Source organism: Mustelus asterias, chromosome 25 (genome assembly GCF_964213995.1).
Source record: "Mustelus asterias chromosome 25, sMusAst1.hap1.1, whole genome shotgun sequence".
NCBI classification, from domain to species: Eukaryota; Metazoa; Chordata; class Chondrichthyes; order Carcharhiniformes; family Triakidae; genus Mustelus; species Mustelus asterias.
The window spans coordinates 42,403,135-42,426,695 of record NC_135825.1 but is presented as its reverse complement, the minus strand read 5'-3'; the positions used below and the strand labels follow the sequence as shown (position 1 = coordinate 42,426,695).

At 46.5% G+C, this 23,561-nt stretch overlaps 1 long non-coding RNA gene across 2 annotated transcripts in view; it reads right to left on the bottom strand.

The window, feature by feature from the left end:
• Nucleotides 1-23,561, bottom strand: part of LOC144511922 (uncharacterized) — a 49,901-nt gene that overhangs the window by 12,448 nt on the left and 13,892 nt on the right. The window contains exons 3-4 of one of the 2 annotated variants that reach the window (XR_013500927.1): nt 19,035-19,229; nt 15,420-15,577 (exon numbers count right to left, since the gene is read on the bottom strand). This is a non-coding gene — a long non-coding RNA (uncharacterized LOC144511922). Of the gene's footprint in view, nt 1-15,419; nt 15,578-19,034; nt 19,230-23,561 lie in introns of those variants that run through there. The other variant, XR_013500926.1, reaches the window with a different exon arrangement.

The following is a 23,561-nucleotide window of genomic DNA, read 5'->3' as shown; positions in this document are numbered from 1 at the left end:
GGAAACTTAAGAAAGTAATTAGAAGAACAAAAAGGTGCATGGAAAATGATTTGCGATCAGGATTAGGGAGAATCCCATGATATTCCATAAATACTTTAAAGGAAAGAGGTTAACCAGGACAGTGTAGGTCCCATTAGAGACCAAGAGGGCAATCTGTGTGTGAAGCCACAGGACATTGGAAGAGTATTAAATTAATATTTCTCTTGGTCTTCACTCAGGAAAAGGAGAACGTATATACACAATTCAGGAAAAGGGACTGTGAGGAACTTGCACAGTTTGACATAAGAAATGGAGAGGCATTGGAGGCTCTGACAGACTTAGAAATGGACAAATCCCCAGGCCAGGATGAATTGCATCCCAGGATGCTGTGGGAGGAGAGGCAGGAAGTTGCAAGGACTCTGACACAAATTTTTAATTCCTCTCTGACCACAGGGGAAGGGCTGGAAGACTGGAAGATGGCTAATGTGGTTCCAGTTTTCAAGAAAGGTGGTAGAGATGAAACGGAAATTACAGATCAATGAGTCTCACGTCAGTGGTTGGGAAACGACTGGAGGAATTCTGAAGGAGAGAATTAATATCCACTTGGAAAGGCATGGGTTAATGAGGGATAGTCAGCATGGCTTTGTCAGAGGGAGGTCATGTCTAACAAAGATTTTAGCAAAGCGTTTGACAAGGTCTCACATGAGAGACTGATTGAGAAAGTTAAAGCTCATAGAATTCAGGGAAACTTGGCGAGATGGATCTGAAACTGGCTTAGTAATAGGAGCCATGATGTGGAGATGCTGGCGTTGGACTGAGGTAAACACAGTAAGAAGTCTCACAACACTAGATTAAAGTCCAACAGGTTTATTTGGTAGCAAAAGCCACTAGCTTTCGGAGCGCTGCCCCTTCATCAGGTAGGTGATCAGGTAAGCACTTCACAGAATCATAGAATCATAGAATCCCTACAGTGCAGAAGAGGCCATCTGGCCCATTGAGTCTGCACCGACCACAATCCCACCCAGGCCCTACCCCCATATCCCTACACATTTACCCACTAATCCCTCTAACCTACGCATCTCAGGACACTAAGGGGCAATTTTAGCATGGCCAATCAAACTAACCCGCACATCTTTGGACTGTGGGAGGAAACCGGAGCACTCGGAGGAAACCCACGCAGACACGAGGAGAATGTGCAAACTCCACACAGACAGTGACCCAAGCTGGGAATCAAACCCAGGTCCCTGGAGCTGTAAAGCAGCAGTGCTAACTACTGTGCTACTGTGCCCCTTCATCACTTACTTAATGAAGGAGCTGCACTCCAAGGGCTAGTGGCTTTTGCTACCAAATAAACCTGTTGGACTTTAACCTGGTGTTGTGAGACCTCTTACTTCGTAATAGGACACAAAGGGGAGTGGTTAGAAGGCTGTTTGAGTGACTGGAGGTCGGTGTCCAGTGGTATATCACAAGGTTCAGTACTGGGACACTTATTGTTTGTTATATACATAAATTATATTGGTGATATGTGAGGGAAATGATAAGCAAGTTTGTAGATGACACCAAGATTGGTTGGGTGGTTAACAGTGAAGAAGGTGGTCGTAGGTTACAGGAAGATATAGATGGATTGGTCAGATGGACAGAGCCATGGCAGATGGTATTCAATCCTGATAATTGATGCACTTTGGAAGAAGTAACAAGATAAGGGAGTATTAATGAATGACAGGACACTGGGAAGCTCTGAGGATCAGATGGATCTTGGGGTAATTATTCACAGATCCCTGAAGTTGGCAGAACAAGTGAATAAGATAGTTAAGAAGGCAAATGGAACACTTGCTTTTATGAGTTGTGGCATAGAGTATAAGAGCAAGAAGGTAATATTGGTGTGGTTAGACCACAGTTGGAGTACTGTGTGCGGTTCTGATCACCTCACTAGAGAAAGGGTGCGATAGCACTAGAGGGGGTATAGAGGAGATTCACCAGGATGTTGCTTGGGCTGGAGATTTGAGCTATAAGGAGAGACTAGATAGGCTTGGATTGTTTTATCTGGAGTGGGGAAGGCTGAGGGGAGACATGATTGAGGTGTATAAGATTATGAGGGGTATGGACAGGGTTGAGGGATCAATTGGGAGGGGGCACAGTTTTAGAGTGAGGGGCAGGAGATTCAGAGGGAATTTGAGAAATAAAAATCACTCAGAGGGTGGTGGAAATCTGGAACGCATTGCCTGGGAAGGTAGTGGAGGCCAGAAACCTTACAACCTTTAAAAATATTTGGATGAGCACTTGAAGTATCGAAACATTCCAGAAAATGGGACAAGAGCTAGAAAATGGAATTAGCGTGACTAAGACTCTGTGATTGAGTTGAGTAGGTTTTAGGTGAAGCAGATTGAAATAGAAAAAGAAAGATATTTTAAAAACTCAAACTCCAAAGAGCAGTAAGAGCAGCAAATGGAACTTTTGATAAATTGAAATAGAGGCTTAAAGAGCAAAAGCAGCAAGGGAGGACAGAGACTTTCAGAAAGGAGGCAGTCAGAGAATATCAACTGGCTCAAGGAAAGCTTATATTACAGAGTGAAAGAGAAACTAAAAGTTCAAATGATGAGTCAAGCCCCATTCTGGGTTTTTATTTAATAGAGAATCTTCACCTAATGCCTAAATTCACTGAGGACAGACATGGCTGAATTCTCCGGCTGCTCACACCCCACTGCCATTGCCAGTGAGTACAGAAACCTTGGTGCTCAGCCAAATCAGCATTCACTGCAAGGAATTGGAGAATCCTGGCTTTGAGAGAGGTTGGAGAATCCGATCCTCTGTCTTGTTTGAGACAGTGACAGAAAAGTTAAGGTGGTTTCAGGACATCTGGACTCTTATTTTGCAGACTGCTTTGGTGGGTAAGGCAATGGATGTTTTTTCAAATCTTTTGCGAGGTCTGTCTTTAGATTACGAGACAGTTATAAATGTAGCACTGGATGCATATGAACTGGTTCCCAAGGCAAATCACTTGAGATGTTAGACTATCAGGAAAAAGTTCAAACCAGACATTTGTGGAATTTGTTAGAGAGAAAGATTTTGTGGGATAGATGGTGTCATTCAGTAAAATTAGCTGAGATTTTTGAAAATGTGAGGGATTTGTGACGGTTGTCCTCTTTAAGGGGTGATCTGCTGAGAGGGTACATGGCCTGGATAACCAATCAGGGACCAGAGGGATCACCCTAGCTGATGCGCGTTATCACACACGAGGCTTGAGATGCTCAAGGAAATAAAGGCTTTTATTTACTGTTACAACGAAGCTACCATGTATAGTACACGATCCCAGACTGAGGGGTCCCAGACAGAGCAGTGACCTTTATACCTCTCCCAGGAGGCGGAGCCCGACTGGGATGTACCATAATAACTATAATACAGGTGTAACAGCCCAACCCTAACCCCAACAGCAACAAGTAGAACAACCCATCCCTAACCCCAACAGCAACATATATACATACTCGTAGTACTGGCCAGACCCTGGCTCAGTACTATCTAGTGGGAACCAACGATGGTTCACCACACTAGCAACCATGGGTTTCTGTCTCCGTTTGATCCTGGAAGCTGGCTGGCAACCATGAGGCTGCAAGCCTCTGCACTATAGTTATATGTAAATAAATGTTGCAGTTGTTACTTACCTAACTGGTGAACATGAATCATTACAAAATTCATGGTCCTGGAGGAATTTAGGAACAACTATTAGATCTCATTTGGAGCACTAGAGAGTTTCTAAAATAAGAGAAGCTGCAGTTTTAGCTGATGATATGATATCTCACATAGACAGCTATGAATATTTAAATCTCCATTCATGAAACCACAAGAAAGCTGGAGAAAAATATTCTGGTTTTAAAGGGAAGGCTGGGGTTATTGTGATTAATAAGGATGGTAATATTAAAGGAAAAACGTGATGTAAAGAAATCTATATGTTTTCATTGTGGTAAGCTGGGACATGTAAAAACAAATTGTTGAAAGCTTAAAGGAAAACCTGTTGCAGTTATGGGAATGTCTAAGGAGTCTTCAAAAAAAGTTAGTATGTGTAAAAGAAGTGAGGAATAGAACTTTGGCAATGGTATAATTGCAAGTGTTCCTTCAGAACCTATTGCAGTGGTGGCTGGAATTGCCCAGGATTTTCAGGGAGATTCTTCCTTGTGTACTGAAGAAATTAGACAAGCTACTGGAGGGTATAATCATTTTATTTCGAAGGGAAAAGTGTTCCCTTACTCCTCTAATGAATTAAGTAAACAAATTAATATTTTAAGAGACATTGGATCAGTTCCATCGCTGATGGTGGTTGCTGATACAGTTTGTCTTCCAGATGGTCTGTGGAAAGATAAATTAGGAATATAGGAACAGAAGACGGCCATTCGGCCCCTCGAACCTGCTCCACTATTCTATTAGTTCATGGTTAATCTTCTACCTCACCGACACTTCACCCATACTATCTCCATATCCCTTGGTGATATCTATCAATTTCTGTCTTCAAACACACTGGGTTCCCTCTGGGGTAAAGAACTCCAAAGATTTACAACCCTATGATTGAAAAAAATCCTCGTCATCTCCATTTTCAATGGCCTGCCCCTAATTCTATTAATGTCCCCTGGTTCTAAACTCACCAACCCAGAGGAAATATCTTATTTACATCCACCCTGTCACACCCAGTAAGAATTTTGTAAGTTTCATTGGGGTCACCTCTCATTCTATGAAACTCTGGAGGGTACAAACCAGTCCCCTCAATCTCTCCTCATAATTCTGCCATCCCAGGAATTAACCTGGAGAACCCATTACACTCCCTCTATGGCAAGTATATTCCTTGTTAGATAAGGGGAACAAAACTCTGCACAAAGCTCCAAGTGAGATCTCACCATGGTTTAATGCAACTGCTGCAAGACATCTTTACTCCTCAACTCAAATCCCCTCCCAATGAAGGCCAACATATTATTGTTTGCTGCACCTACATGCTGGCTCTCAGTGACTGATGAACAAGACACACAGGTTCCTCTGGCTTCAGTGGGAGACGAGGCAGGAAATTGCTGGGGCTCTGACACAAATTTTTAATTCCTCTCTGGCCACAGGGAGAATACAGTAACAGTTTTAACAACACCAGGTTAAAGTCCAACAGGTTTATTTGGTAGCAAATGCCATTAGCTTTTGGAGCGCTGCTCCTTCATCAGATGGAGTGGATATCTGCAAATATCCACTCCATCTGACGATATCTGCAGATATTCACTCCATTTGATGAAGGAGCAGCGCTCCGAAAGCTAATGGCATTTGCTACCAAATAAACCTGTTGGACTTTAACTTGGTGTTGTTAAAACACTTACTGTGTTTACCCCAGTCCAACGCCAGCATCTCCACATCACAGGGAGGATGCCAGAGGACTGGAGGATGGCGAATGTGGTTCAACTTTTCGGGAAGAGTGGTAGAGATGAACCAGGAAATCACAGACTGGTGAGTCTGTGGTGAACCATCGTTGGTTCCCACTAGATAGTACTGAGCCAGGGTCTGGCCAGTACTACAAGTATGTATATATGTTGCTGTTGGGTTAGGGATGGGTTGTTCTACTTGTTGCTGTTGGGGTTAGGGTTGGGCTGTTACACCTTGTATTATAATTATTGTGGTACATCCCAGTCGGGCTCCGCCTCCTGGGAGAGGTATAAAGGTCACTGCTCTGTTTGGGACTCCTCAGTCTGGGATCGTGTATATAATTAGTAGCTTCATTGTAACAGCAAATAAAAGCCTTTATTTCCTGAGCATCTCAAGCCTTGTGTGTGATAACGCGCATCAATTTTATTTGCTGTTAAGTAAACTCTCGTCGTAAAAAAAAACGATACAGAGAGTATGGAGCAGATATTGAAACCTGAACGTCTTACACTGGATCCACGTGCGGCGGGCGCCTCTAACACCTTCGACCACTGGTTGAAATGTTTTGAGGACTACCTTGCAGCCTCCGCAGCGGTCACCACAGACGATGACAGACTCCGGGTCCTCCATGCGAGGGTAAGCGACACCGTATACCTCGCGATCCGTGCGGCCACCGACTACACAAAGGCCCTCGAGCTTCTTAAGAAGCGTTACATTAAACCGCCAAATGAAATGCATGCTCGATACCTCTTAGCCACTCGACGACGGCAGCCCGGCGAAACGACGGAGGAATACGCGAACGAGCTCCTACAGCTAGCCAGGGGCTGTAACTGCAAAGCAGTGTTGGCAGACCAGAATATGAACGACATTGCTTGAGATGCGTTTGTGGCGGGAATCGGATCATCTTATATCCGACTCAGACTACTGGAGCAAGGTAATCTTGACCTCACTAAATCGATAGAACTGGCGGATATGTTGGAGACGGCCTCCAAAAGTCTAGTATTGTATCCTGAAGACCACGTGGAGACAACGTGGCAGGAGCAGTCGCTGATCCCTCCTCGTCCCTTGGGTTCGAAAAGCTGCGTGATGGCGTGCCCACACTCGGGCCTGACGACGGCAGTAGCTCCGGGCGGCCCGCAGTGTTACTTCTGTGGGGGAGCGAAGCATACTCGGCAACGGTGTCCCGCTAAAGCTGCGTTGTGCTCCGCCTGCGGTAAGAAGGGGCACTATTCGAAAGTATGCCGTTCTAAACTTGCTTCTAGGAGCGGCAGTGCGGCCTGCGATTCCTTGGAGCCCGGTTCTTCGTCGTTGGCATCGTCGAGGGTTTCGTCCACGTGCGAGGCCAGGACGACGCCATTACGGTCGACGGAGTCGGAGATGCGTGACCACCAGGGCTCGCTGATTTTGGCGCCATCACCCACGTGCGACCTATGGGAGCGGCCATGTTGGTCGGCACCGACCGCGAACGACCAGCAGGGGTCATCCTCGTCAACTTCAGCTGCCTGCAGTGGCGCTCATGAACCAACGGTGGCGTCGATCATCCTGGACCAGGCCAAGCCTCATAGACTCGACAAGTCTATGATGGACATTCAGGTAAACAACCACTTGATTTATTGTCTGTTTGACAGCGGGAGCACTGAGAGTTTTATCCACCCAGACGCTGTGAAGCGGTGTGGACTCCAGATTCAACCTGTCAAACAGACAATTTCTATGGCATCAAGGTCCCGGTCTGTCACCGTGCTAGGGAGTTGCGTGGTAACTTTAACGGTGCAAGGCACGGTTTACGAGCGCTTCAAGCTCCTGGTGTTGCCGCACCTTTGCGCGCCAATACTTCTCGGACTAAACTTCATGGTCCACTTGAAGAGTGTAACCCTACAGTACGGTGGGCCACTCTCTCCGCTTTCAGTGGGAGAACAGCAGCTTCCAAATTGCCCAACGCGCCCCGCCTCTCGACGCTGAAGATTACCACACCCTCCCTATTCCAGAATCTTGTGCCAGGCTGCAAGCCCATTGCGACTAAGAGTAGGCGTTACAGCGCTGAGGATCGGATCTTCATTCGATCTGAAGTTCAGCGGCTCCTCAAGGAAAGGATCATACAACCGAGCGCTAGTCCGTGGAGAGCGCAGGTCGTGGTGGTCAAGAGTGGGAACAAACCCCGGATGGTCATTGACTATAGTCAGACCATTAATAGATACACGCAGCTGGATGCGTATCCCCTCCCGCGCATATCTAACATGGCCAATCAGATTGTGCAGTACCGGGTGTTCTCCACCATAGACCTCAAGTCTGCCTACCACCAACTCCCCATTCGCCCAGAGGACCGACAATACACGGCTTTTGAGGCGGATGGTCGCTTGTATCACTTTCTCAGGGTTCCCTTTGGTGTCACCAATGGGGTCTCGGTCTTCCAGCGTGCTATGGACCGAATGGTGGACCAGAACGGGCTACAGGCTACCTTCCCGTACCTGGATAACGTCACCATCTGCGGCCATGACCAGCAGGACCACGACACAAATCTCCTGAATTTCCTACGCACTGCATCTCGCCTGAATCTGACCTACAACAGGGAGAAGTGTGTATTTCGTACGCGCCGTTTAGCCATCCTCGGATACGTGGTGGAAAACGGGGTCATTGGCCCTGATCCAGACCATATGCGTCCCCTCTTTGAACTTCCCCTGCCCACTAGTGCAAAAGCACTGAGGAGATGCTTAGGCTTCTTCTCTTATTATGCACAGTGGGTTCCCAATTACGCGGACAAAGCCCGTCCGCTCATCAAGTCCACTTCTTTTCCCCTAACACCAGAGGCTCGATTGGCCTTTGATAAACTAAAAGCCGACATCGCGAAAGCTACGATGCACGCTGTTGATGAGTCCATCCCCTTTCAGGTGGAGAGCGATGCATCTGATTTTGCCCTGGCCGCCACACTTAACCAGGCGGGCAGGCCCGTCGCCTTTTTTTCCCGCACCCTCCAAGGCCCCGAAATTCGGCATTCAGCGGTGGAAAAGGAGGCCCAGGCCATTGTGGAGGCCGTCAGGCACTGGCGCCATTACTTGGCGGGAAAACGGTTCACCCTGATCACGGACCAGCGGTCCGTGGCGTTCATGTTCAATAACACGCTGAGGGGCAAGATCAAGAACGACAAGATCTTGCGGTGGAGAATTGAACTCTCCACCTATAATTATGACATCATGTATCGTCCAGGGAAACTCAATGAGCCCTCGGATGCCCTGTCGCGTGGAACATGCGCCAGTATACAGGAGGACCGTTTGCAGGCTCTCCATAATGACCTATGCCATCCTGGGGTCACTCGGCTCTACCACTTTGTAAAAGCCCGCAATCTGCCCTACTCAATGGAGGATGTCAGGTCCATAACAAGAAGCTGTCGGGTATGCGCGGAATGCAAACCGCACTTTTACCGACCTGACTGGGCACAATTAGTCAAGGCCACTCGTCCCTTTGAAAGACTGAGTGTCGACTTTAAGGGCCCCCTTCCCTCAACAGATCGGAATGTGTACTTCCTCAACATCATTGATGAGTACTCGAGATTCCCTTTTGTTATTCCCTGCTCTGATACATCCGCTGCCACGGTTATCAAGGCATTCCGTGATCTTTTCACCCTGTTCGGGTACCCCAGCTAATTCACAGCGACAGGGGCTCATCGTTCATGAGCGATGACTTGAGGCAATACCTGCTCTCATACGGGATTGCCTCTAGTAGAACCACGAGCTACAACCCTAGGGGTAACGGACAGGTGGAACGTGAGAATGCTACAGTCTGGAAGGCTGTCTTACTGGCGTTGAAGTCAAAAAGCCTTCCAGTCTCCCGTTGGCAAGAGGTGCTCCCTGATGCGCTCCATTCCTGTGTACGGCAACCAACGCTACTCCCCATGAGAGGCTGTTTTCATTCCCTCGGAAGTCTTCCTCTGGGACCTCATTACCGTCTTGGTTGACGTACTCAGGACCTGTCCTCCTGCGGCGACATGTAAGGGCCTGCAAGTCCGACCCGTTGGTCGAACAGGTCCATCTCCTCCACGCCAACCCTCAGTATGCCTATGTGGCATACCCTGACGGGCGAGAGGGCACGGTCTCAATCCGAGACCTGGCGCCAGCAGGGGACGTAGAAACCCCTGTCGCTCCCATACCCTCTGTTAGAAACCCCCCAACTATTGTTTCCCCTCCGGACACGGCGCGGGCAGCATCGGGACCATTACTTAATCCTTTTACTCCCGTGTACAGCTTGCCTGAGTCCAGAGGCTGGTCGCCACTTCAGGGCGTGTCGGAACTCAACGGATTATCATCACCTCGGGGTCAACCGGCCCGTGAGACTGTGGAGGAACCGTTGGACATCGCCTTGGGGAGAACGCCACCGCAAGTGCCTACTCCGGTGTCATCGCCGGTGTTGAGGAGGTCACAACGACGTTGCGGTCCCCCTGACCGTCTGAACTTATAGACTGATGACAAATTATTCTGTTTTTTTTGTACCCCGCCGGCCTTTGTCTTCAAAGGAGGGGTGAATGTGGTGAACCATCGTTGGTTCCCACTAGATAGTACTGAGCCAGGGTCTGGCCAGTACTACAAGTATGTACATATGTTGCTGTTGGGGTTAGGGATGGGTTGTTCCACTTGTTGCTGTTGGGGTTAAGGTTGGGCTGTTACACCTTGTATTATAGTTATTGTGGTACATTCCAGTCGGGCTCCGCCTCCTGGGAGAGGTATAAAGGTCACTGCTCTGTCTGGGACCCCTCAGTCTGGGATCGTGTATATAATTAGTAGCTTCGTTGTAACAGCAAATAAAAGCCTTTATTTCCTGAGCATCTCAAGCCTCGTGTGTGATAACGTGCATCAGAGTCTCACATCAGTGGTAGGGAAACTACTGGAGAAAATTCCGAAGGAGAGAATTAATATCTACTTGGAAAAGCATGGGTTAATCAGGGATCGTCAGCATGGCTTTGTCAGAGGGAGGTCATGCCTAACAAACTTGATTGTGATTTAAGTGTGTGGATGGGGGAAGTGCAGTTGATGTAGTTTATATGGATTTTTGCAAAGCCTTTGACAAGATCCCACATAGGAGACTGATTGAGAAGGTTAAAGTACATGGAATTCAGGGAAACTTGGCGAGGTGGATCAGAAACTGGCTTAGTAATAGGACACAAAGGGTGGTGGTAGAAGGCTGTTTGAGTGACTGGAGGCCGGTGTCCAGTGAACCACAAGGTTCAGTACAGGGACTCTTATTGTTTGTTATATACATAAATGATATCGATGAAAATGTGGAGGGTTGGGATAGTAGATATTGGTAGTAGGGAAAATGTTGAAACCTGATGTAAATGATGTGATAATAGACATATAGAAAATAATGAAATGATTAGGCAGAGTAACAGGTATTTATGAAAAGGAAATCCTGTTTGACAAGCCTGTTAGTTTTTTGAGGGTGTTACTTGTAGATGAAGGAGAACCAGTGGATGTGGTGTATTAGATTTTCAGAAGGGTTTTGGTAAGATTCCACACAGGAGATTAGTAAACACAATTAAAGCATGTGGAATCGAGGGGAACATACTGGAATGGACTGAGAATTTTTATGGACTTCAACAAGAACGATTGTTTATTATCACTCGCTCAATCCAGAAAGGCTAAATGCTATATTAATCACATAACACACATCCGAAAAAGATACAATTAAAGAAGGCAGTGCACTTCCGCAAGTAATAAAACTAAACAGAATAATTAGCACTTGACATGTCTTTGAGAGTTCTGTGGAAGAGGGAACTTTTCCACTCTGGAATGAAAGTTCATTTAAGTTGAGATGGCTGAGGTCAGATACAGGTTAACTGCAGGATTCCTCTAAAGGGCAAACTGTTCAGTAGCTTTTGTGGACAGCTGCTGGTAGCTGTTGTAACCTGAGGTCCAATTTCTTTACAGGTGAATTTGGAGCTTTTCGGAAACAGGCTGCAAGAGGGTTTTAAAAAAGACTTTTGCATCTTGCGGTTGTTGAAAAGCAAGATGGCAGAGCCTTTCTCTGTGGTACTGTTGATGTTGGTCTGCAGACTGCACAGGTCTCTAATTTTTTGGATAAAAGGATTTTGGTAAGAGACACCAATTTCAGTCACATGATCAATGGCTATTGAGGGACACTAGAAGGAAGACCGTGGTCTCCCGGTCTGAATAAGGTAGTTTCAGTCACAGGATCAAATGCCATTGGTATTTGTTGGGAGGTAAATGGTGGTCTTTCACACCTCATTTGGATAGCTGGTCTAACTTTCCTGAGTTACATGGCAAATCTGGGGTCTTCGAGTCCAGGAGTCGATTGTCTCTGCAATTTGGAGTAAGCATCAACAATAGCAAGTGTGAAATTCCACAGAGGAGTGCTATGTAAGCATGGTCACGCAAGGGAAAGAGCCCCAGTCATTATGATCCAATTTGGAAATTTCACAAAGCTAGCTCTGTTGAAGTTGCAGAAGTCACCTGACCCCTTTGGCAGCCACTCTGCCGTTCATCAGAGCCCACTTTCAAAGGAATACAGTTTTTCTGTTAAATTGTAATATCTTCCTGCCTGTACTGACATTACACTGGAAGCTGCGCGTCACTGGGAGCAGAAGCATAGCTAACTAGCTCCATCTACATGGTTCAAGAAATATTACTGTAAATCTCAATGGGTTTGTGTATTATTTATTCTTGAGGGACTTCATAAATAGAAAATATGTCACTATAGTTATAACTGTGAGATTTTGAATAATTCAATTTATCATGTAATTACCTCCCAGGATTGTGCATTCCCCACTTTCCGCACTTTCTTTACATTACATAGAACTGTAGATTCCCTACAGTGCAGAAGGAGGCCATTTAGCCCATCGAGTCTGCACCAACCACAATCCCACCCAGGCCCTATTCTCGCAACCCTACATACCCATCCTGCTAATCCCTGCCACTAGGGTCAATTTAGCACGGCCAATCAAACTAACCTGCACATCTTTGGCATGTGGGAGGAAACCGGAGCACCCGGAGGAAACCTACGCAGACATGGCAGAACGTGCAAACGCCACACAGTGACCCGAGGCCGGAATTGAACCCGGGTCCCTGGCGCTGTGAGGTAGTAGTGCTAACCACTGTACCACCACGTCGCCCCGTTACCACCTTGTTGTTTTAATCTAATAAGAATATGGTCTGGAAGTTATTTTTAGCTTTCCTTTGATAACCTGTTAACCAAAATGAATTATTGATTCTGTTTTTAAACTTTCAAAATGCCTGCAATTAAAACTCATGATAAGGTTAATTCCTCAGAAAGATAAGCCCAAAACAAAGCTAACACAAATTTGTGAACATCCAGATCAAACAAATGAAACACACAGATTCTCACAGCTCATAAATTTCAAACAGTTAATTCTCAGCATTCTTTCACAGCTATAGCTTTTGGAAGTGACAGAACACAACAAACTCAATCAAGGAGCCCACGCACCCCGGACATTCTCTCTTCCAGCTTCTTCCATCGGGAAAAAGATATAAAAGTCTGAGGTCACGTACCAACCGAGAACAGCTTCTTCCCTGCTGTCATCAGACTTTTGAATGGACCTACCTTATATTAAGCTGACCTTTATATTTATTAATTAATCACAAGTGGGCTTACACTGCAATGAAGTTACTGTGAAAATCCCCTCGTCGCCACACTCCGGCGCCTGTTCGGGTACACTGAGGGAGAATTTAGCATTGCCAATGCACCTAACCAGCACGTTTTTCAGACAGTGGAAGGAAACCGGAGCACCCGGAGCAAACCCACACAGACACGGGGAGAATGCAAATTCCACAAAGACAGTGACCGCAGCCAGGAATCGAACCCCGATCCCTGGCACTGTGAGGCAGCAATGCTAACCACTGTGCCACCGTGCCGCCCTTTCTCTTCTCCCTACCTGTAATTGCAAAATTATATTCAGCACCCTATCCTTTCCTTTCCCCAGTATGCTTTGTCACTATAGTGCAAAAGAAACAACATTTTTCACTGTATACTAATACATGTGACAATAATAATTGAAATTCTCAATCCCTTGATTAAAATTTTAAAAACAAGATCCTCCATTCTCCTTCATTATAACAACTTATTCCAATGCCTGATTTTATAGACATCACCTATTCTTTGTTGATTCAAAATCTCAAACACATTCTCACCCAAACACATTACCAGCTGCAAAATGTTTGTTCTTTATCTGGGAGTGATGTAACAACATGATAAAATTCTCACACTTATTCAAAATTCCTCCAGACTATGCTTAAAATAGTCTGCTGTCATTGAGTTTCCACAAATCCACAACTAATTTTATAATTTAGGCACATACATTATCATAAGAAATAGGAGCGGGAGTAGGCCATCTAGCCCCTCGAGCCTGCCCCGCCATTCAATAAGATCATGGCTGATCTGACGTGGATCAGTACCACTTACCCGCCTGATCCCCATAACCCTTAATTCCCTTACCGATCAGGAATCCATCCATCCGCGCTTTAAACATATTCAGCGAGGTCGCCTCCACCACCTCAGTGGGCAGAGAATTCCAGAGATTCACCACCCTCTGGGAGAAGAAGTTCCTCCTCAACTCTGTCTTAAACCGACCCCCCTTTATTTTGAGGCTGTGTCCTCTAGTTTTAACTTCCTTACTAAGTGGAAAGAATCTCTCCGCCACCATCATAGACACTCACCCTCCGAGAGATATATCAGCAAATCAACAAACTGTTGTAATAATTAACTTTTCTACAGACCTATCAGGACGGGTAACAGGCGGAGAAAACTTGGAATGCAATTGTGTCATTTTATATAATTTAAAACTATTTCTCCATCTTCAATTTTGCTCAAATTGAATTTATTTTCTCTGTTCCTTTTTCTTCTTTGAACTAATTTCAATTCCCAATATTTGCTGCTGAGCCAAATTTGAAAGAAATGCTTTGTGAACTGTGTTGTTAATCGCAGCATGTTTTAAAATTCAGATACTTCGGAAAGTTCAAATTGGACTGCTGCCAAACTGCAGGTATTATCTCTGTGTTTTGAGAACAATTTGGTCTTTCAGACTCAAACACAGTTTGAGTTTCTGCTGAACAGAAATTCACAGCAGTTTCAAATTAAATGAAGTTTGTTTCCTATCAAAACTAATTCTACAATTTTTCCCCTAGCGGACTAAACACGACAATAAACTAAACTCTTACCAGCATGTCTCACAATGAAACAAGTTAACATTGACTGTTGTTAACTCACTGATGTGGAGATGCCGGCGTTGGACTGGGGTAAACACAGTAAGAAGTAAGTAAACACAGTAAGAACTCCCACCCACCTGACGAAGGAACAGCCTGTTCCAAATTAGTGGCTTTTGCAACCAAATAAACCTGTTGGACTTTAACCTGGTGTTGTTAGACTTCTTACTGTGTTAACTCACTGGTACAAGGAAAGGGAGAATACATGGCTGAATGTTTATGAGACCAAGAGAGACTTCACATTGGACTCAGAGCTGGATTCTATTTCAAGATTTGGGGTTAGACTGAGGACAACTTCTCCCCTCGTAATCACCTAAAGAGCTGTACTTTTCCTTATCAACTTGCGTGCAGCTCTCAATGGCCTCTGATTGGCGTTTGCAAAATGCTTCTTCACTGAAAGAGAAATGTTTGAAAGAAGCTGGTATTTTATTTATAGTTTGGCCAACCTAATTTTTTTATTTTCCTCTGCCCATCACAACCACGACAAAGTGGATCGAGTTGAGTCCCTGGAGTTGTTCTATACCCCTCTTTTATCATGGTATTCTCTGGAATTCTTTTGCGTGACCATTCTCTGCACTCACTATTTACAAACTTATTTCCACCTTTCTGGCAGCGAGGGGTCCTGCCCAATCTGCACTGCTTGTCGTCTTGCTAACAATAGCCTGCCTTCGCGGCTGTCTCCTCTCATGGCGCCTCTCTATCTGTCCCAGCCTGGTCTGAGTTCTCCTTTATTAACCCCTTTCTTCCTGTTAACAAACAAATATATTTGTTTTGATACTCAACCAGATTATTCCCAGTTAGTACTGACTATGGGTGGTAGATAAATATACTTACCCCTTTGCAGAGCCTTCCCGAGGGTCCAATGCAGGTATCCTGCTGACGACACCAGATTTCTTACGAACTAACCGCAGGAGACTCAGAGCAGGTTACAATGGCTTTATTCTTGTATTCAGGGAGAGCACTACTTCAGACAATGACCTCTGATGCAGACTCTGAGGTTTACAGGAAAACTGCACATATTAATACCATATCTTGATATTGTTTAATTTTTGATTGAACAATAGGTTTTACCAAAAACAGGCATGTCTTGGACTAGTCCAATTATCAAATGGGCACGTATTTACTGTTGAACTCATTGCAGAGGCTTCTAAATTATCTTGGTCAACCCTCTCTTCTCCCTATCTCTAACACTGTTCCTGTTGTCTGACTCCAAAATGTTGTTATTGCTAAAAAAAAGGTCAGCTTGTTTAGTTTTGCAAGATAAATTCTGCTGACTTTAAGTTGTACAAAGGTGCTAACCTTTGTAACAAAGAGCTGGTTTTCTGCAGCAAAGAACTCTGTAGCCACTTTTTTATTATTTTCTCATTAATTATTCATTCTTAAACCTCACTACACAATCATATTAAAACCTCAACCTTTATATTTGTTATCCCCCAACACTGCCCATTTGATAAATGGACTAGCTGAATGAGCCACAAAGTCTGGCCTAAAGAAGCAGTCAGGAGGGACCCTGGAGGCCAGGATCTCATGATTCCGTCTGGGCTATTGAACCACTCCCTTGCAACAATGGGGGTTTCACCAGCAGAGTTGTAATGAACCATTGCCTCAGAACGAGACTGAGCCTCATGTTTCCAAATTTGCTGGGGACAGTAGTGGCCAGCCAAAGCAGTCAGAAGACAAATCATGATTCATGTCAGTCAACATGGTGGTTTTCAGTAGATGAAGCTGTGTTTGTGAGGAATTTTGAAAGTGGGTCGAGTTGGGGCCCTGGAGTTGTTCTGGACCCCGCTATCAAATGGATACAGAAGAAAGGATCATCCTGAAACACGTTGACCATTTGGGAGAACATAGTTGTCCCAGCAGCCAATACTGCTATCAGGAGCTATAGCCATCTGGGAATGTTATCGACTATCCCAGCACTGAAGTACCAGGTACTGTTACAGACGCAACTGACTTCCCCATGGAAACAGATGAAACTGAGATGCCTGTGCCTGAAGAGACACCTCTGATTGTGGTTTTTGCTGACAGCACTCCAGTGGAAGGAGCCCTGACAGAGGAGTGAGCCGCTCCGCTAGCAATCGGAACCACATAGGGGGCAGTTCTACCAAAAGAACTCTAAGTACCGAATTCACCTAAAAACAGAAGTAATTCCCACTGGTTTTTTTTCAGCGTGATTTCCAGAATGAATCTCCCCCACACTGTGCATCACGAAGTGCCCTTGCGAGATTCATTCCGAAAATCAATGGCTGGGATCTATTCCCGCTGGAGAGGGTGGCAACACAGTGCTGAGCAGACCACTGCGCATGCACCGATCTGTCAGAGCGAGGTCGGCTCATGCACAGTAGCTCCATGTTGCCGGCCTCCCAATCGCTGGCCAGTCCGATTGCTGGCCAGTCCAATCGTTGGCCAGTCCAATCGCTGGCCAATCCAATCGCTGGCCAGCCCAGCGACCCTGCGTCACTGCCCCCCCCCCCCCCCCCAATCAATGGCCAGCACAGCGACCCCGCATCAGTGGCTTACTGATGACTCCCCCCTCCCCCGATCGCTGGCCTCCCAGACCTCTCTGGACCAACCTTGATGTCTCCCTCTGCGCGACCCCCACCAGCTCTGATCTCCCTGACCTCACTCCTCCAGCAGTCCTGACAGCCCCCCACTGCAGCCCTAACCGCCCGGCTGCCCTGACCGCCACCCCCCCCCCCCCCCCCGCCCACCTTCCCCCCAACCCATGATCACCCACTTCCCTCCCTCTGCCCGTGATCCAACGATCCCAAATGTGGACTGGGAGCAGGATTCCACCCCCCCCCCCCCCACCAATCACCCCCTCTGGCCTCGCCCCCTTGGCACTGTCTGATGCCTGGTGGGCAGTGCCCCTTGGGCAGTGCCAGAGGCAGGCTGGCAGGTTGGCAATGCCCGGGGCCAGCGCCTTTACATCCGACCTCTTTGGGGGGACGGGGAACTCCATGGCCTTTCTTCACTCCAGTGGGATCGACCACCATTAGTGGGGAGCTGTTGTAAACCCCGCTGGTGTGAAGCACTCCTGGCGGGAGGAGGGGGGAGACGTCAGTCACGGGACCGCTATTCCAGAAATCCTGCGTCCGAAGACGCATGGAAACAGTGGAGCCCAATGGGGGGGGGGGGGGGGGGGGGGGCTTGCTAAATGGCCTCCGCTGATGTCTCCCGACCCGAGATGAGAGAATCACCCTCTTCATTTATAATGAACTTGATTCATACGTTAAATGTTCAATTGTTGGGGACTGAGTAAATTGATTATTGTCAATTACATAAAAGAACTTAAGGGGGAGGGTTTTGGTGATTGTCTCTCTAAGAGTTACATGACCCCAGAAATCAACTGGGGACCAGGTTGGGGGTAAGCAGGGGTTTCTGTTCCAGAACGTGGGAGTTGGCTGCAGCCAAGAGGCTGTGAACTTCTGTATAGCCTTTATCTGTAATTAAATGTGTCATTGTTTCACCCTTAACTGGTGAACAAGAATTATTACACCTGCCAACCCCGGTAACCTACCACTCCTTTGTTTACCAAGAATCTTAGAAATAGTAAGTAATTGGCTGGCGACTGGTAAGTATTGTTTCTTTTCTTTTTTCTCATTTATTTTCTCTTGGCATTGTAGTTAACTTAAGGGTTAAGTCATGGCAGGAGATCCCAGAGCCGTGTCATGCACCTCCTGTGTGATGTGGGAATTCAGGGATCCTTCCAGTGTCCCTGGCTCCTTCACCTGCAGGAGGTGTGTCCAACTGCAGCTCCTGTTAGACCACTTGAAGGTTCTGGAGCTGTGGGTGGATTCACTTTGGAGCATCCGCAATGCTGAGGAAGTCATCGGTAGCAATTTCAGTGAGTTGGTCACACCGCAGATAAAATGTACTGAGGGAGATAGGGAATGGGTGACCACCAGCAGAGGAAGAGTAGGAAGGCAGTGCAGGGGTCCCTGCAGTCATCTCCTTCCAAAACTGGGGGAAGATAGCTCTGATGTGGAGATGCCGGCGTTGGACTGGGGTGAACACAGTAACAAGTCTTACAACACCAGGTTAAAGTCCAACAGGTTTATTTGGTAGCAAATACCATAAGCTTTCGGAGCACTGCTCCTTCGTCAGATGGAGTGGAAATCTGCTCTCAAACAGTGCAAACAGACAAAATCAAGTTGCAGAATACTGATTAGAATGCGAAACCTACAGCCAGCCAGGTCTTAAATGTACAGGCAATGTGGGTGGAGGGAACATTAAATACAGGTTAAAGAGATGTGTATTGTCTCCAGACAGAACAACTAGTGAGATTCTGCAAGCCCAGGAGGCAAGCTGTGGGGGTTACTGATAATGTGACATAAATCCAACATCCCAGTTTAGGCCATCCTCATGTGTGCGGAACTTGGCTATCAGTTTCTGCTCAGCGACTCTGCGCTGTCGTGTGTCGTGAAGGCCGCCTTGGAGAACGCTTACCTGAAGATCCAAGGCTGAATGCCCGTGACTGCTGAAGTGCTCCCCCACAGGAAGAGAACAGTCTTGCCTGGTGATTGTCGAGCGGTGTTCATTCATCCGTTGTCGTAGCGTCTGCAAGGTTTCTCCAATGAAAGGAAGATAGCTCACCAGGGGAAAGTGGCAGTAGACCAGTTCATGGCACTGTGGCTGGCTCTGCTGTATAGGAGGGCAGGAAAAAGAGTGGCAGAGCTATAGTAATGGGGGATTCAATTGTAAGGGGAATAGACAGGCATTTCTGCGGATGCAAATGAGACTCCAGAATGGTAGGTTCCGTCCAGGGTGCAAAGGTCAAGGATGCCTCGGAGTGCTGCAGGGCATTCTGGAGGGAGAGGGTGAACAGCCAGCTGTCAGGGTGCATAAAGGCACCAACAATATAGGTAAAAAAACGGGATGAGGTCCTACAAGCTAAACTTAGGGAGTTTGGAGTTAAACTAAAAAGTAGGACCTCAAAGGTAGTAATCTCAGGATTGCTACCAGTGCCACGTGCTAGTCAGAGTAGGAATGTCAGGATAGCTGAGATGAATATGTGGTTTGAGGGATGATGCAAGAGGGAGGGATTCAAATTCCTGGGACGTTGGAACCGGTTCAGGGGCAGGTGGGACCAGTCAAATCGGATGGTCCGCACCTGGGCAGGACTGGAACCAAGGTGCTCGAGGGAGTGTTTGCTAGTGCTGTTGAGGAGGGTTTAAAGTAATGTGGCGTGGGGTGGGAACCGATGCAGGAAGTCAGAGGGAAATAAAGTGGGAACAGAAACAAGAGGGAGTAAGGGGAAAAGTGGAAGGCAGAGAAACCAAAGACAAAAATTAAAAAGGGCCACATTATATCATCATTCTAAGAGGGCAATAAATGCCAAAAATACAAGCTTGAAGTCTCCGTGTCTCAATGCGAGGAGCATTTGTAATAAGGTGGATGAATTAACTGTGCAGGTAGCCATTAATGGATATGATACAATTGGGATCACGGAGCCCAGGCTCCAGGGTGACCAAGGATGGGAACTCAACATTCCTGAATGTCTATCTTTCCTGAACATTCAATATTCAGGAAAGATAGACGGAAAGGAAAGGCGGGGGGGGGGGGGGGGGGGGGGTAGTGTTGCTGGTTAAAGAGGAGATTAACGGAACAGTAAGGAAGGACATTAGACTGAACGATTTGGAATCTGTATGGGTGGAGCTACGGAACACCAGTTAATGGGAGTTGTGTGCATACCACCAAACAGTAGCAGTGAGGTCGGGGATGGCATCAAACAGGAAATTAGAGATGTGAGCAGTAAGGGTACAGCAGTTATTATGGGTGACTTCAATCTGCGTATTGATTCAGCTCACCTAACTGGTAGCAATGCGATGGAGGAGATTTCCTCAAATGTATAAGGGGTGGTTTACTTGACCAATATGTCGAGGAACCAATTAGAGAGCAGGCCATCCTAGCCTGGGTATTGTGTAATGAGAGAGGATTAATTAGCAGCCTTGTGGTGCGTGATCCTTTGGGGGAGAACAAAGAACAAAGAACAATACAGCACAGGAACAGGCCCTTCGGCCCTCCAAGCCTGCACCGATCATGTGTTCCTAACTAGACCATCCGTTTGTATCCCTCTATTCCCAGTCTGTTCCTGTGGCTATCTAGATAAGTCTTAAATGATCCTAGCGTGTCTGCCTCAACCACCTTGCTTGGTAGTGCATTCCAGGCCCCCACCACCCTCTGTGTAAAATACGTCCCCCGCATATCTGTATTGAGCCTTGCCCCCTTACCTTGAACTTGTGACCCCTTGTGTTTGTCATTTCTGACCTGGGAAAAAGCTTCCAACTGTTCACCCTATCTATGCCCTTCATAATTTTATAAACTTCTATTAGGTCGCCCCTCAACCTCCGTCTTTCCAGGGAGAACAACCCTAGTTTACTCAATCTCACCTCATAGCTAGAATGACCATAATATGGTAGAATTCTTCATTGAAATGGAGAGTGACACAGTTAAGTCTGAAACAAGGGTCCTGAACTTGAGGAAAGCTAATTTTGATGGCATGAGATGTGCATTGGCTAGGATAAGCTGGCAAAGGATACTTAAGGGGTTGACAGTGGATAGGCAATGGCAGATATTTAAAGAACACGTGGATGAACGTCAACAACTGTACATCCCTGTCTGGCATAAGAGTAAAACGGGGAAGGTGGCGCAACCATGGCTAACAAGGGAAATCAGGGATAGTATTAAAGCTGAAGCGGAGACATATAAATTGGTCAGAAAAAGCAGCAAGCCTGAGGACTGGGGAAAATTTAAAATCCAGCAGAGGAGGACAAAGGGTTTAATTCAAAGGGGAAATAGAATACGAGAGTAAACTTGCAGAAAACATAAACACTGACTGCAAAAGCTTCTATCGATATGTCAAGAGAAAAAGACTGTGAAGACAAAAGATCCCTTACAGTTAGAGTCAGGTGAATTCATAATGGGCAACAAAGAGATGGCAGACCAGCTGAACAAATACTTTGGATCTATCTTCACCAAGGAGGACAGGATTTCCAGAAATACTAGGGTACAGAGGGTCCAGCATGAAGGAGGACCTGAAGGAAATCCTTATTAGTCAGGAAATTGTATTGGGGAAACTCATAGAAATCATAGAAACCCTACAGTACAGAAAGAGGCCATTCGGCCCATCGAGTCTGCACTGACCACAATCCCACCCAGGCCCTACCCCCATATCCCTACATATTTTACCCGCTAATCCCTCTAATCTACGCATCCCAGGACACTAAGGGGCAATTTTAGCATGGCCAATCAACCTAACCCGCACATCTTTGGACTGTGGGAGGAAACCGGAGCACCCGGAGGAAACCCACGCAGACACGAGGAGAATGTGCAAACTCCACACAGACAGTGACCCAAGCCGGGAATCGAACCCAGGTCCCTGGAGCTGTGAAGCAGCAGTGCTAACCACTGTGCTACCGTGCTGCTGGGACTAAAACTCTAAGTCCCCAGGGCCTGATACTCTGCATCTCAGAGTACTTAAGCAAGTGGCCCTTGAAATAGTGGATGCATTGGTGATCATTTTTCTGCATTCTGTAGACTCTGGAAAAGTTCCAATGGATTGGCGGGTAGCTAATGTAATCCCATTATCTAAAAAAGGAGGGAGATAAAATGGGGAATTGACATTGACAAAATGGGGCCTGACATTGGTGGTGGGGAAAATACTGGAGTCAACTATTAAGGATGTGTAATAACTGAGCATTTGGAAAGCAGTGACAGGATCGGTCCAAGTCAGCATGGATTCACTAAAGGGAAATCGTGCTTGACAAATCTTCTGGAAATTTTTGAGGAGGTGACCAGTAAAGTGGACAAGGGTGAACCAGTGGATGTTTTATATCTGGACTTTCAAAAGAATTTTGACAAGGTCCCACAGAAGAGGTTAGTGAGCAAAATTAAAGCTCATGGTATTGGGAGTAATGTATTGATGTGGATAGAGAACTCGGTGGCAGACAGGAAGCAGAGAGTAGTACTAAATGGGTCCTTTTAAGAGTGGCAGCCAGTGACTAGTTTGGTACCGTAGAGTTCAGTGCTGCGATCCCAGCTGTTCACAATATACATTAATGATTTGGATGAAGGAATTGAATGCAATTTCTCCAAATTTACAGATGATACTAAGCTACGTGGCAATGTGTGCTGTAAGGAGGATGCTAAGAGGCTGCAGAGTGACTTGGATAGGCTGGCTGAGTGGGCAAATACTTGGCAAATGCAATATAATATGGATAAATGTGAGGTTATCCACTTAGGAGGTCAGTGAGAACATGCCCTCCACTCTGGAAGCCCTGGATGAACCTGTATCTGGGTGCACCATTGCAGATGTCAGAGCAGCTTTCTCAAAGGTCAACCCATGGAAAGCGACTGGCCCGGATGGGGTAACCGCATGAGCACTCAGATCCCGCGTGGATCAGCTGGCGGGGGTATTCGCAGAAATCTTCAACCTCTCTTTACAACAATCTGAGGTCCCTATCTGCTTTAAGAAGACGAACATCATCCTGGTACCTAAGAAAAACCAAGCAGCGTGCCTAAATGACTATCGGCCGGTGGCTCCGACATCCATCATTATGAAGTGCTTCGAAAGGTTAGTCATGGCACGATTCAATTCCAGCCTCCCGGACTACCTGGATCTACTACAGTTTGCCTACCACCACAACATGTCCACAGCAGATGCCATTTCCCTGACCCTGCACTCAACCCTGGAACACCTAGATAACAAAGACACCTATGTCAGACTCCTATTTATTGAACTACAGCTCAGTCTTCAACACTATTATTCCCATGAAACTCATCCAAAAGCTCCGTGGCCTGGATCTCGGCTCCTCCCTTTGCAATTGGATCCTGAACTTCCTAACTCACAGACCACAATCAGTAAGATAGGTGACAACACCTCCTTCATGATCATCCTCAACACCGGTACCCAACAAGGCTGTGTTCTTAGCGCCCTACTATACTCCTTATTTCCCTACATGGATTTTAATAAGG